Source organism: Oryzias latipes, chromosome 4 (assembly GCF_053564925.1).
Source record: "Oryzias latipes strain Hd-rR chromosome 4, Olatipes_Hd-rR_3.1".
NCBI lineage: Eukaryota > Metazoa > Chordata > Actinopteri > Beloniformes > Adrianichthyidae > Oryzias > Oryzias latipes.
Window position 1 is genome coordinate 10,628,705 of NC_136240.1, and position 16,284 is coordinate 10,644,988.

Sequence of the window (16,284 nt, forward strand, 5' to 3'; positions counted from 1 at the left end):
TGAAAACACATAATCCATGCATTCTCCATTTTAAAACTGGCAGCACACGAGCCTTGATAATGCAAACGTTCTTGTGCTTCCCTTTATTTGCAGCCTGTTTCCATACGTGCCGGCCTTGTTGACTGTCTCACTGCAGGACAGAGTCAGCCATGCAAATTCCCCTCTGAATTCCACCCCTATGGCGATCGAGGACACATGTGGAGCACGTGAAGACAAAACGTTTCTAGCCGCCTCTGATCATTGTTGATAAGGAATCAAGAGATAAGACTCACAGGTGCATTGACGTCAATCCGGCTTGTCATTCCTATCATAATACTGTGACACTCACTCACCTTGCACGGGTTTTCATAGAAAATAATTTTAAAACTTTCCTTTGTGTCAACACTTTTTGGGGCCAGACACAGTTTTGCTGCATAAAAGCATGTGATGAATAGAAGCTGAACTTTATTAGTAAGTAATGACATAAACTACACTTGACCTTAACTTTGGAAGGGAAAAAAAACGAAAGAAGAAGTGTTATTCTGATCACTTTTACTCAGCAGTTACATTACCAAAAAGACTGGAGGGCATAGCCTTAACAGAAAAAGAAGATAGAGTGTAATTCTAGTTGCAACTATTAGTCTCATTGAGTTACCGCCTGAAAACCTGTTTTCAACTACAGTTTAGCTCAATAAGACAGTTCTGGCTTAATGGGCGGTATTTCAATTTTATTTATTTGAAATTGCACTAAAGAAGAGCTATATTTTGAGATAGTAATTTGAATTTTTCTATACCCATGTGTGCCTAATTGACAGCTGAGCTCAACGCACAAATGTCATCCACGATGGGAGAAAAGAACAATTTGAAGGTCTCAGGTTTGGGTTCTACCCAGCTTGTATTTGTCTAGTCGAGTTGCGTCACACAAAGATGAGGAGATTTGTTTGGAAAGCATGAGTCTTTGGTGAAACGCAGACATTTGACCTCACCTGGATGGGTTTTGCCAGCCCTGACTCAGGGCAGAGTTTACCAGCTGTTGCTGTTTCCCACACCCTTAACTAATGCGCTTGATGCTCTCATACCTGCAGAACAACCTGTTGCTTCATGACTCCTGCAGTGACTTGCAGGGATATATGCAGTGGAGCATGTCTTGCAAATCTGTGATTTTTAATTATATTCGTGTTCCATTGCCGTGCATTTTTAACCCTAGTGGTTAAAAAACGTGTAGGTTCTAAAAACATCCAGCTTTTCATGAAAAAAATAAAAATACACAGCGATTGACAATTCTGACACAAGATCTGTAAAAGCAGTTTCTTCAGTGGAATCTGCATAAAATTGTTATTTGGCACACTTTGAAGCTGGGAATAGGATTCTATTTGTGCCTCCACTGAAACTATTTTTTCTAGAGGAAATCTTGGTTTCAGAACCGACTTAGACTGGAGTCTCAGCCTCACATTAAACCCTCAACTGAATCTGTTTTATTGGCATTTTAGACCCAGAAAGACTTTAGGATTTCATGTCCAGACAAGCTTTATGCTGATTCATGCCGTCCTGTACTGCAAGCTGGACTCTTGCTATTTTTATTTTTATTTTAGCACCTTTATTGTACTTTCTTATGAATGTTGCACAAGCGAAAAGTTTTCAACACTTTCAGTTGCCTCAGTGAATGAAAGTAGCCACAGAAATAATGATTGCTAAATGACAGAGAGATTAAAAAAGCAATAGTTGCAGATTTTCAATTTTTAACATTTTCTTTTTTTATAATGGACCAAACGTCTAACTCGGGGAAACGATTCTGTTGTTTTGGTGCCACAATTCTAACAAACATCCTGCACCTAAAAGATGAATTTCTGAGCAGAGACTTTTGTCTGTGTGTCTGTCTGCCTGTCTGGGCCAACAAAAACAATAGTAGGGAGGCGAGGAATGTGTACAGGAAACGAGCTCCTTTGCAGCAGCTGCAGCAGTTTTGGCAGCTCTGAGCCAGGCTAAGGGCGGCTTAACGTCTGAGAACCTGGCTGGCTTAAAATCATATTTCAGCCAAAGCACATGGTAGTTGCTGCATGTGCTGTTGAGCTGCTCCTTAAAAAAGTACTAAATACTACCAAACCAAAGGTTACCAGCTGGTAGAGATGACAAACATCTGTACTAATCTACCATTGGAGGTTGGCCCTGATAATAAGTCATTCACATGACTGATTTTTATGCATTTTATTTGTTTTTTTTTGTCCTGTCCTGAGTAAATCCTTTTTACATATCATATTTCAACTGAAGAAACACAGTAAAAGAAGACATTTTTTAATCTACTAGGACATTCAAATGAAACAAATTACCAAAAAAAATCCTTAAATGATTTTAAGGTGTCAGAGTTTTTGAGCTCACTGCAGACAAGTGCAACACAACTGGAAGTCCTTCTCAATTTTCTGATGTAGAACCGATTCTGTATAATAATATTACTAGTTCCTTCTTGTCATTTTACTTTTCAATCCTGTCGTTGAATGGTTTTAATCTGTAGCAGATCAACTTTATTGTCATTGCACAAGTCAAAGTTACGAGACAATGAAACACTGATTAGGTTGAACCAGAAAAGCGATAAGCAGCAAGTGCAGGATGTGTATGAAAAACATTAGGAGAAACCGAGATTTACCGGTAATAAAAATTATTTGCAGTATGTATTGATTATTATCAGGAATGAAAAATACATAAACATAAGATACTGGTTGCTATTTACTACATAAAATATCAGTAAATTACAATAGGTACGTATATAAGTTTTCATCCAGAATGTTACTAATGTTATGCATGCATGGTCGTTTAGAGTGCAATAGAGTAATTAGAAAATAACTTTGATTACAGACTTGAAGTCTAAATGTCAAACAATAAAAAAGAAATCTAAGACCTACAGAAAAATTAAAATACAAGTAAAACACAAATTGTAAACTTTAAAACCTAAGGGCTTGAAAAAGGCGTCCATAGCAGTACCTCTAAATCAGGGACGGAAAATGAAGAGTGCTGTACCTCATGTTAGTGACAGAATGATTTCAATCTCTGGTGTGTTAAGACGTTGAACAAAACATAAATAATACTTCTCAAAAGAGCTTGGAGAGTGGTAACGCCTTCAGCAACACACATCTCACTCGTGCCACACCACTGCGGTCTTTTGAACAAAATCCTGCCACCTGCAGCCTCTGCATGTTAGTAACTAGTCCAGAGGTATGCCGCATACAGAGCTGAGCTGTAAGGTTTAAAATAATATTGATGAGAAAACTGAAATGGTGCATTATCATGGGAGGAGAGTATGATGAAGGGGAGCTGTGGGTTCAGAGGGGGGCGAAGGAAACTGCTGATCTTCAGCCTACTGGTTCTCGTCCTGCTGGGAACCTGAAGCGCCTGCAGAAAGGCTGGAGAGAGGAGTCTCTACATGTGTGCTTAACACAGACGTTTCCTCTGGATGTCCTCTTTGGATTGAAGCAGAGTCTCTGAGATGCTCTGGACAGGTTTCACCTTTCGCTGCTCAGGCTCACGCTCTGCAACAGAGCCGGTCCCATCTATCCTACACTGATGTGCCCTTTTTCTTTTGCCTGAAGAAAATAAGATTGGTTACTTTTACCATTGGTTACCTTTACAACTATGATTTAAACAAAAATGTAAAAGTAAGCGCAGTTGTGAAGGTTTAAACAAATGTCAGAATTGCTTCAAACCTTTTCTTCCAGCAGAGGGCAGCGCATGTTGTCAATTTCCTGAAAGCCACCAGGAGGAGGGGGTCAGCACATCATTTACGTTAGACAAAATAGCAAAAAATATATATGTTTGTCAAATAAGTGCAACCACAGTATTACCAACAAGAACAAGTGTGTGAATGTATTTAAATAAATATTATGGGAAAACAGTATTTGTCTATTTCACTGAATCATGGAAGTAGAAGTAAAGACAATTCATTTTTGTTATGAGCTCAACAGGTTATGCGAGACCATTCCAGATCCAACTAGAGAAAAGCTGCAGATGATTTCCTCCCATAACTGCAGAGAGGTGTGTGAGTGTTCAGTGAAGGTTTTCTCTGTTAAACACCAATGAAACCTGCAGTGAAGTGGGTGGGTTGAGTGTCTAGTATGAAGTCGGAAATAAAGCATTTATCACCAAACTGTGTAAAGCTTTAATTAGCAGGCACACTTCAAGCCAGATGGCGCCCAAGTCAGAGGGGTCGAGCTTTAGTGGGCAACCACACAGGAGGATGGATGGATGAGGAAGGTCTCTGAATTTCTGAAGATTTAAAGATCTTTTTAAAATGTTCAGGTTTTGGTGGTCTAACTTAATTTAGAGACTCAAACTGCTATTTTGGTTCAGATTTAAGTCACATCACACTCACATGTTTATATGTACAAACCCCAAAAAAGTCTCTTTGTTAGCTATGTTCTGGCTACATTTAATGATTTTTATCTGATGTTCCCTGTTTACACAAATTTTTTTTTATTGATGGGTAAAATTGCGCTTAATTGTAAAAATAAAACAACTTTCAATTTGTCTGACAATGTAATGAAGAAATTAAAATGAATGCATGCTTTTTTTACACTGCAAACATCCTTGCAAAGATTTATAACCGGTTTTTAGACATTCTAGATGTTTGATCAGGTTTGAAGTCTTTTTAACTACTCTTTGCTCCACATTATTCCTGTGACTAACAGGTTAGCTGACAAGGTTGTAACTGCATTTCACCTGATGACTTCTGGGATAAGAGAGTGAATGGATGGAAGAACAGACAGTTTTGCTTACTTTTCATCGACCTTGTTTTCTTCGTCTCAGCTGTTATCAGGACCTAAACTACACAACTGGATAACGCCAATATTGCTAGATATTTTTGTTGCATCAGTCAAGTCAGGTTGGGGGTGTGAGGGGCTGTAAACTAGCGGGAGAGCGTGTAAATAGACGGATGACAGGAAGTGTGGACAACGGTCCTGCCCACAATTTAGGAGTATTTCTAATTTCCTGCAGCTCTGCAGAAACTATGTCCTAGAAGACGACACAGGTTTTTTGATTTTGGGATAGTAACGGCAACATCATAATTCAGAGACCACTGGGAATGCTTTGAAAATAGATCAAAAGATGATTGGAGTGGCGTTTAAACATTTTTTTTGTAGCCATTTGAATTTGGTACTCAATTTAGGGCTACAATGTTGAATTGTAAAACAAAAACTGTAAAGTAAAGAGCGGGAAGTTTAGGCTGAACTACTTTTCCAGACGTTTGTTGACCTCTCAGCAAACAAAGCTGTATAATGCCAGATTGCAATCATAATGATTGATTAATCTCTACTTGTCAGAGCTTCTAGACACATAGTTCTTTGCTTCTCTTATATCCTATTGTTTTTTTCTATTCTAAGTCTATGTTACTACATTTTATTTTACTGTTTCTGTGCAACAATCTGTTTATAAAAAATGAAACGTGTTCAAATTCCTCTTGTTGTTCTCAACCACAGGAAAGTGAACGTTGTGTGCCTCTCTGGACAATGGTGCGTGAGTTATATTGAGATCAGGGGATGAGGGAGTCAACCGTTGATGCTGATCTTTGCTGAAGTTAAGAATAGGACAAATGTAGAGCATTGAAAGCTCTATAATGGAACAATGCTTGTTCAGTTTTGTAACAGGAAGCAGTGAAGCTCCAAAAGTGGGTTCCCGTCATAACTCCATGTTTTCTCATAGCTTTTGTTGTCATTTTGCTCGGCCTCCATTTTTAAATGAACAAACATTTCCAGGCACGTCCACTGGTCTGTTCATATTTGGGTAACTCTGCATCTGTATCATGTCATCTCACCTCTTGACTTCATGTTGAGTCTGGAGAAAAACAGGTTAGCATTGATCTTTGATAACCTCCTTCATCCCTGCTGCCCTCACCATCCCCTGCAGCTCAGCTTCCCATTGCCTTCCAGTGACATCATTCTAAACTCACGGTTACACAGCTTTCCGCATAGTTTTTGTAATGATTATAATTATTACCAGGCTCCACGGCTGCTCCATATCTGTCTGAACTCCAGTTACACCTGGGTTGAGGGGAGGCCGAAGTTAGAGGAGTAGGCGGTGTTTCAGGTACAGTTTTTACTTAAAAAAGAAAAACTTCAAAGGGCCCATATCATGCAAAATTAACTTTTTGAGCTTTTAAGTGTGTTTAAATGTTAATTCCTCATGAAAGAACAACCCCAAAGCGGTATTTGTATCAATATCTGAGTATTTCTGTAGAAAAAACCTGCGCTCTAATAACATGTCCCTTACAATCCACGAAAATTAGCGGGTCCTCACATTGTGACATAGATAAGTGGGAACAGCCCCTTCCAGGAAGAGTCAGGGCTGCCAGCACTGCCCCCAGGCTTACCCACAAACCGCAGAGCTACCAGTGATCGGCCAAACGCTTTCATTTATATGTGTAATAGGCACATTTATCTGTGCAAAAGTCTGGATGTTGTTTGTTTTCGTGGGCAAAACGCAGACACGCTACCGAGGCCGGTTCTAGGTTGACGTCATGAAATGGGCAGCACCCATAAAGAGAGGAAGCCGGATCCTCGGAGATCGAGGCGTCTTACTTCCCGGTAGGAAAATGAGCTGCAAAAATAACTTATATTTCATCGTTCTGTAGTGTGCCAAAGGTAATATATTATCAATTATATCAAATAGCTTCCTCTGAAAGGCTTAACCCTTGTGCTATCCAAGGTACTTTTACATTGGGAGTGGGGTCATCTGGACGCCACTAGACAGTGCTCTGAACCTTTTTTCTTCAATGATTTATGATCTTCACTGGTGTCCATGGATTACATGAAATCTTTACACCTTTATCCACCTTTTTCATGGTAGGGAGAACACGTCAATGTAAGGGTGGGGTCATCTGGACCCCATAAGATAGCACAAGGGTTAAGTATAGTATAATATAGGCCCTTTAACACCCAACTTAAAAAGATGAAAGGATGTGTTAACCATTTGAGAAGTGAGGTTTTCAATCACACATGATGGAAATTAACACCCAGATGTGACAGTTATTGAGCTGTTTCAAAATCGTTGCTGTTTCAGGCTTGGCTCTTTGTTGCAGTGATCAGTGACTGTCGGAGCGCTGCAGTGACCTCCCTCTAACAGGACAATACCAACCCCAGAGAGGACCCTCACAGTCAGATACCCGCTGACAAGAGGGTGTGGTTCCTGGGTTAAAAAATGATGACGCATCTACCTCAAAGAAAGACGCTATAAAATAACTCGCTTTAAAGTTCAGCAATCAAACACAAAAACAAAACAATCTAAAGAAGACAAACACAATAAATACATATCCATTCATATATATATATATATATAAATATATTTAATATAAATATTAAACTAAGATAACTAATCGGGAATTGATTAATTGGAAAATTTAAAAAAAGTAAAAGAAGATAAACACATACACATACATATACATGTTTTTTTAAACATCTATACACCTCCATATATTTACATCCACATGCATATATAAATGATGCCATTATAACTACACTTAATCATAAATGGACATATTTGCACTTCTACATACAGACATATTCCGTTCATCTTCCTCTCATCCTGGTCCTGGTTGCGGGGGCAGCAGTCTAAGCAGAGATGCCCAGACTTCCCTCGCCCCGGCCACTTCCTCCAGCTCCTCTGGGGGGACCCTGAGACATTTCAAGGCCAGCTGACAGACGTAGTCTCTCCAGCGTGTCCTGGATCTTCCCCGGGGTTTCCGCCCAGTGGGACACCAGAGGAACGCCTCCCTGGGGGGGCGTCCAGGAGGCACCCGAACCCAGATGCCTGAGCCTCCTCAATTGGCTCAGTTGACACATTGAATTCATTAAATATTACTTTTCTCCAAGAGTTCATTAAGTGCTTAAAATATCGTAGAAGGAAGTGAACTTATATCATCCCACTTATATTATATTTCTGTTTTTGATTAAGTTTAAGCACGTTAGATGTTTCTTTAAATCAGTGTCAATCAACTCTTATTTTTGCATCTATGTGAAAAGATGTCAAACTTAAATTAAGATAATGAATCTGAGAATGAATGTTTGGTACCGAAAGGGCATAACCTTCAAATAATGATTATAAATTATTATAATCAATGATACGAATAATAATTTACAGGCCGCTTGAATGAGAGCTGTATTGTACAGGTGCAGAGCGGCACGTCTGCGCTCCTCTGTGGGAAGCAAAGTTCGTTTTTTTAACAACAGAAATCCAATCCGACACAACAATGGTATTCTTATAAACAGCTCATAATAATGTTCAATGGAGCTTTGATTAGGAATCTGTGAACTTTGGAGCTTGTTTGAGCAAATAAAGTTGTCTGTTTAGTCAGATTTTTCCACAAATGTTTCTCTGCATAAATCTTTCTGAAGAGACAACGTTATTTGCTCCATTAAGCTCCAAAGTTCACTGATTTCTATATCAAAGCTCCATGTCTGTATATGTGTTGGCAGAGACGAGAGAACAACATGCGAAACCAGCAAGACAGCAAACTGCTCTGGCAGAGATTTTCCCAAAAATTCCTCACAACTATCACAACTAGCAGCGTTCAAGTAGTCCCAGATGCTGGTGAAAGAAAGTGATATAGAAAGCCTCTCGCCAGATCGTAACAAGTCTATGGAGACAGTGCACCGAATGCCATGACTTTGTCTCACTGTCTTATAATTACAACTCAGAATGTTGTAACAAAAGACTTTTTGGAAACTTAAAAATCAACTGGCCACGTGTCAGCCTCCGTTCAAGTGTGATTGTGACCAAACAAAATCCTCAAAGCAGCAAATATTGACTCCACTGTGTTCCTCAGAACTGGGCTGGCAGAGCAAACAGCTGGACCACCACAGCTCTGTGTTTCATCCTGACAGCTCCTACTCTCCAACCCTCCAGGCTCCTATGAAGCTGCACAACTGCTTCATCTGTGCTTGGGGGGGCACACACACTTTAAAGAGCTGTGTGTCTGAGCTCCAGGGGTGACAAGCAGCAATGACCCAGCTGAGCAGGATCACACTTGTCAATGTAGAGGCAACGCAGGCTGCAGTCTGGCCGAAGCAGCTTTGTGTTTTAAACGAATGACGGGAACACCAAAAGTCCCACTCCAAATACCTTTTTCCAAATATCTGTTGTAAAAGCGTTCGTAGTGGTCTTCTAATTATTATCATGCCATTCTCCCCCCATTTTTCTAGAGCATAGTTTCTGCAGAGCAGCAGAGGTTCATCAAAAATTTGCTTCTAAGTTGTGGGCAGGACTGTTGGTGGTAAATAAACCTGCTCTCCTTTTACATCATTCCTTTGTTTACACGCTCAAATTTTGTCTTTTTAACTGCATTTTTTCAGTCTGCTCCTGATTTGCCACTATTTGAATATAGAAAAATTCTGTTTTAATCTAGAATTTCTTAATATGTCTTCCATTATGAGAAAAATGCCACAAGAACATGTTAAACACAATAATAACACAATTTCCTTTCAAAGAGACTGCATGATATGATTTTTACAAAAAACGCCACAGTTTTGTGTAAAGTTTCTAAAACAGATTTCACTTATCATTTGCCACAGTAGTAGATCAAAACATTTTACTTAACAGGCAGAGAGGTTTGGACACCTCTGGTACTGTTCTGTGTGTTTTTTTTCCTATCTCACAGATCGAAGATTTTATGTAAGTATGGATACATGCTCTTTAAAGGCCTTTGTTGGAGAAGTGCTATACAAATAAAGTTTGATTTAATTTGATCTTCAAAACAGAAAAACTTTATTTTATTCAAATAATTGCAATATCAATATCTGTGACATATCAAAAGACATTTTTAAACTTTTACATATAAAGCGAATAACCACATATTCTGAGCAGACTTTTTACTTTTGCAGGTGTTTGGATTAAAAAAAAAAAAAACTAATTTATGTCTACGATTGGTTCCCTGGGTGCTGTGAACTTATTTTTGCCCTTCAGAATCACTTGTGTGATGTGAGACACTATCAGTCCAGTTAACCTGTCAGCTTGCATGTTAAAGCAACAAAATCATTGTCCATCAGTGTGACCACGAAAACAGCGAGACAGAAGGGGACGGAACTGGGTGTTAGCTTTATGACGTAAACACAGCTGGTCCTCTGATGGCCCCAGCCCAAACTGAACTGTGGAAGTGGCCTTGGACCTCATTTGTTTTGGGCATGTGCACTTAATCGTGTGTCTTGTGTATCTGAGTGGGTCAAAGTGTGAAACCTGACTCGTCGTCACTTCAGATCTTCTATCTTGTTTCCACATGTGCTTCGTTCTCTGCTCCAACCCCACTCTGAGTTCCGTCTGAGTAAAACTCCTGGGTGGTCCATTGATATGAGGCTCTAATGGACTTCACAGGCTAAACGTGTCTACTCGTGATGGAAGTTTGGCTCAAAACTACTCTGCCATGGGCAGTTATTGGGCTTTGCTTGTTCTGGTACCAAGATGGTCTAGGAGGAACTTATTTTAGATGTACATCCTTTTGCACAAAATAGCATTTTCAATAAAAACTTTCAGGCAAAAGAAAAAAGAAAAAACTGAATAAACATGCGGCTAAATAAAGTATAAAAGGATTATTTAGGACTCTAATGATCGTGATGATTAAACAGTCCACACACCTGTCTTACTGCCTCTGGACTTCCTGTTCTCCCATTTGTCCATGTCATTTGTGTTTCAAAGGGAAGCATTCACAAAAGCGTCACACTAATAGACACTTTTTGTGAGGTTTTGTGGCATAAAAACCCACAGCAAAAGTGAGAGCGTTAAAGCTTTAATCACGTTTGTGCACTCCAGCAGGATGGAACAGTAATTCAAATCAGAGCCTTTAACCTTTGTTCGTTTTTTCACAGTAAACTTTATTTAAGTTATTACAACCTTTCATTTTGTTTGAAAAATCTTTAAATTTTTTTAAAGACCCACTCAGATGAATATGGATCTTGACACAGCTTGTGACTAACGTGCAGACGTCCAGATCATCTGGTATAATTCACAAGGAAATAGACGGACGGACCAGTGCAGAAGTTCAATTCCGCCTCATTTTCAGTCCAGCAGGATTGAACAGTAATTTAAATCAGATGGATTTGATGGGTTCACTGTGGCCACAGATAACTTCCGCTTGCGTGAGTCACATAACGCACCATTCATGCACATTTTATCACTGCTGTTAGCTTTGTTTTAAGGCCGTTTGTTTTAAGCCGGTGGGGTGTCAGCGTCCTCAGCAGACTTATCTCTAGTGATTCAGAGGACAGATTTTGTATCTTTCCTTTCTGTTTGGCGGAATATCCTCACTGTGACGAAGTCTGAATGGATTTCTGAATACTCAGTTTAATTAAAAGGGTCTTAAAAACTGGTCACAGTAATGAGTGTTTAAAGTGCGTTCATATGCACACCAGATGCAAATATGCATGTATTCAAGGAACCAGGCAGTCCATCAAAATAATGCAGCAGAGCCGCGCTGGGCTCCTTGAAAGTGGAGGACAACCCCCCGATAAACCACATTTTTGCAGTGGAAGCATGACTCACTTTTTCCACTGTACAAATCTTTCTTTTGTGTGCGTGTGTCATCATTCTTTGCTTTCTCTCTGAACATTTTCACAGTTAACAAAAACATTTTCACAACAAAAACTACACTGTAAATTCTTACCTGTTATTGTTTTTTTCCTACCATCCTGATTAAAATGAAAACGTTCAAACTGAAAATGGTGGATTTGTGTGGGCGTTTGGTTTTTATTTTTAGTGATAAGGTTAGAGAGCCACACAGCTCTAACAATATGCAAGAGTTACAAGGATTTCATCCATTAATTACTCGGATTAAGCAAAACTCACAATAACATCATTTAATCTGAAACAAATCACTAATACCATTTTTGCAGGTTAATTTTTCAATTTATTACATCCTTCTACACCAGTCCCATTTTATTATGCAGAACATATTTTTTGACAACTAAAAACCCTAAACATAATTTTTTTCCCATCATTCCTCATCATATATCAGCATTAAGCAAGAAATTTGCTTTTAAATGTCTCAGAAGAGGCTCTCGTTGGTCTTCAAAGGACGAAATTCCAATGAGACTGGCAGAAAGATGATGTAAAGCCTGTAAAATTATCAAAAGTCACATTCATTTGGACTGCCCGAAAGAACAAGTACATTCTATAAGTAATAGGACTGTATTAAACCAGACTGTTAAAGTTTCACGTATAATAAACTCTGAAAGTTCACTTGAGATGATTTTTGGAAGCAATATTTACACGGATGAGAATCGGCAAACAGTGGAAGTTGTTTACCTGGATTCTTTTAAGAGTGTCTGTCAGAAACATGACCGTTGGGATCTGGAAGCACTACCACATGGACGGAAACACTCAGTCATGTGGAAAACATGTTCGCTCCCAGCCGCTGTGTTAACCACACTAACTTAGTTTAAAGGCACTCTGTGAAAATGTCCAAATTCAATATAAGGGTCATGTTCTTGTGTTAAAACAGACATGCAGAACAGTTTCCATCATGAACAGGCGCTTTGTAACCTACAGACTTTGCTGCTCCCTCCCTAAAACATTGCCCTGAGATACTTTATTTGATTTTTTTTGTTTCTATTTCTTTAATAACAAGCATTTTGTAGGAGATAAAAACATTTATTGGTGAACAAATTGCCCAAAAATTCAAATTAAACTTCAGCTTATATTTCCTCACATGTAGTTGCTTATTTTTGAAGCTTTTTTATTTCGATTTTTCTGAGTATTTTGATTAAATAAAGGTTACACGATGTCCTTCATTCAAATTTAACATATTTGTTGCTTGTTTAACCTTCAAAACTGATCATTTGTGCTTGTTAACTTGTGAAAACATCTTTTTTTTCTAAAAGACGAACCGAATGCAAGCGTGTTTGTGCTCACTCCTGTGCAGCCGTGCACACCGTGCACGTGTCTGAGACACCCCGGCACTCCACCGCCCTCCATTTTACAGTTGGAGCAAGAAATGATCTCACCTCGTCCAAGTCTCAGCTCCCCCAAGGTTTAAACAGGAAATAGGGAGAGCACAACCCCCGCCCAGGAAAAAAAAAGAAGTCTAAAAACGAAAGAAAAGAAAAATACAGATTTAAAAAATGTAAGATGTGAAACAAAAGCAAACGTTAGTTAAAACTCGTGGGTTCTCGGTCTGCATTGTTTGGATTCCCCTGAGAGGGAATGTTTCATGCTCCCCTGAAAATACAAAAGCTGTTGCACACATCTGAAAGCCATTAGTCTTTTAACTGTTAGCGAGCATTCAGAGGATTCTTTCTTCTCTCTCTCTTTTTTTTTTAACCGTGTTGCCTTCCCAAATCTTTGATATGTGCCTTCTTTCTCTTGTTATTTCTTCTCCTGGACTGATGCCTCTTTCTTTTGCAGCTCCAAGCTTTGTGGAACCTGGCGTCCATGTCCAAAAGTTTCACCCCATGGGCTGCAGAATTCCAAAAGTCTTCCACATTTCAGCTGCATATCATCTCCCCTCAGTCCCTCTCTTTCACTGTATATGTTTTGACAGTCATTTTGGGCAGGCTGTCCAGAGTTACAGTCTGCTGAATGGTTGGGGAACAACATCACGTGTATTCCTGCCTCCTCCTCCCCTGATTCCCCACAAAGCCAGCGTGGGACATGCAGGGCAGGTTTTCCCTCTCCGATGTGTTTGTGTGCTGTTTTATGAGATCACATATTCTCATTTGCCTTGAACACTGACATCCTTTGTCCCTGCCTCTGTACTACTTTGAAGTTCTGCATTCTTTGCCCACTGCATCACTTGTGCTGCACAGCTGCACAAGGCCAGTTCTAATGAAATCCATCCTCCAGGTAAAATGAGAAATGCCCCGCTGACAAGGAAACGCACTGATTGAGAATTAATGGACAGACATGACTTCAACAATCTATGTATCTTTCTAAGAATCTAGTCTGGGAATCAGATTATTCCTCATACAGGAAAAAAAACTCACAGGTGAACCACAAGATTCCCGCCTGGGATTCTCTATAGTCTGTCACGCTTCACCCTGACCCCACAGACTCCCACCACAGACCAGGACCATAAAGATAATCAAACCCTTCAGTTCTTCTTTACCAAAACCACACCAGCACAGTTGGACGTGCACTCATCCTGCTCCCATGATTTCACATTTAGTCTCTGTTATAACATAAACAAACTGAGGACAAAGTCAGATGATGCAATGTGGATGATTGTAACTCTGAAGGTGAGCGATGAAGGTCAGCGATGTGTGCATGCTTTCTTTGATCAATAGAAAGTTTAGAGTCTCAATAGAACTTGGTTTGAAAAAAAAATACATAAATGTTCTATTAAAGTAACACCTTCACAGCCACTTTCTTTCACTTCATTCTTAATGGATGACACCAAACCAACCAATATCCAGATATACAAACAGATTTATTCCAAGTGTCAAAAATTACCCAGCAATCATTTCATGGGTGGGTCTCTTATGCAGTCTGGTTGCTGACAGATTTCCATTTTAGAAACCACATAATCTCAATATTTCTCAGCCATGGGCTCTAAATACATAAGAAAGGTCCAGTGAGATGAGTCAACAGCACAACAGAGCGAGCAGCTTGATGGAACGTTAACTTTTTTGTTTAATTAAATAGAAAACAAGAAAAAACACTTTTTTGGGGGGGAATAAACTGTAAATCAAACAACTGCAATGAAGCTGAAAGCAGCAAGGGAGGTGAAAGGATCAAACAAGGAACAAAGAAAACCAAAGACTGTATTTGCTGGGAGGACAATGACAAACAAGAAGCAGCTGTGGTGAATAAACAATGATGCCCCATGTGAAAGCCAAATACAAGCTGGAACAGAGGAGTGGGGGAGAAAGATTCATTTTAATAACAATTCCATTTGATTCGAAATTTGTTGTTCCTGATTTGATTAACTTTCAATATCAGTTTATTTTGAACGATCAGCTTCTCTGACCTAAAATGGATCCAGAAGATCTTTAGCCAAAATTTCAAGCAGTGTGACTCAGAGAGAAATACCGGGTACTGAACAGCGGAAGTGAAGTTTTCCATACTCCTTTTATTTCTTGCAAGATGATCAATTAATCGATTAATTGTTGCCACCCTACCGAGGAGTTTTGCATAAAGTCACACGCAGAAAAATGACCAAAACAAACCAAGTTTAATTCAATTTTTGTTTCTTTTTTTCAGTGATTTGATTGGGTCAGCCCTGAAGACTGTTTCAGTTTTTCTATGGGATAGAACCATTAACTGTATCTGAGTACTGGAGTGACTCCTCATCCTCGCTGACGTACCAAACAGGAAGTACCTGCTGGCTCCAAGAAGCCAAAATCTAGACTTCTATAGAGAATTTTTCTATAAGTCATTCTATTTGTCAGAATATCCATTCTTCTTCTGATACCTTTTCTTTTTTTTAAATGTTTGTGCTAATCCTGTTTTTATTATATGTTTTCTGTATTTCAAGTTAGAAACTGACCAATCAGATGCCTTTATAAAAGGAATTAGGAAATCAGGAAATCAGGAAATCTTTATTGTCATTTCATCACATGATAAAACGAAATTAGGCTCTCTGGTCCCGGGCCAGCCGTTTACATTCAGACATAAATAAATAAAATAATGTCAATGTGATATCAATATGTTACGGTGTGGTTCCTGGTGAGTATTGCACAGAAAGTATGTTTCAAATTGCACAGTATATTATATTAAGTATTGCACAGCCCTGTGATATTGCACTTGAGAATTAGCTTGTTCTCAAAAAAAGTCGGTGGTCTCACATCCAACATTCAAAACATTTGATTGACATACTTCGTGTTGCTCGCTTTCAAGTGGTGGGGGGCTGGACTTCCATCAAGCTTATTCCTGATTAGTGCGAGTGGTTGCCATAGAAACAATGCCTTAGACTAATTCCTGCTGACTGACGATTTCTGGTTCCAACATGGTGCACCACGGAAAAATGGCGACTGAATTTACTTCTTTTGGTTGGGTCTGGAAGTAAGGCATTTTCTGTGGATGGCATCATATTTACTCACTCCAGTTCTCATTTACAGTCAGTGGAGTTTTAGTCATTATATGAGACTTTCAAACCCTACCACCAAATGTAAATCTATTGCCAACAAGAGTAAAAACTTTGATCAGGTCTTTAGATTAAGATAGTTTTGGACGTTTGCTATGTTTAAATCCAATTCACTTACCCTTTTCCACACCTGACAACTCTTTTTTCTTTCTTGTTTTCTTTTTAACCCTGAGATAAGTTGCTTCAACCTTTTGTGCAACAGCACAGCGTGGAGAATTCTGGCCGCGAATTTTTCCCCGCTGAGAAGCTGTCAGGGT

At 39.2% G+C, this 16,284-nt stretch overlaps 1 long non-coding RNA gene across 1 annotated transcript; it reads right to left on the reverse strand.

Moving 5' to 3' along the window:
• Positions 1-10,798: 10,798 nt before the first annotated feature.
• Positions 10,799-13,507, reverse strand: LOC144992013 (uncharacterized). Its single transcript, XR_013655718.1, has 2 exons — positions 13,268-13,507; positions 10,799-13,030 (listed from the first exon to the last, which is right to left on the reverse strand). It is a non-coding gene; the product is annotated as an uncharacterized LOC144992013 (long non-coding RNA).
• Between the last annotated feature and the right edge of the window lie 2,777 nt (positions 13,508-16,284).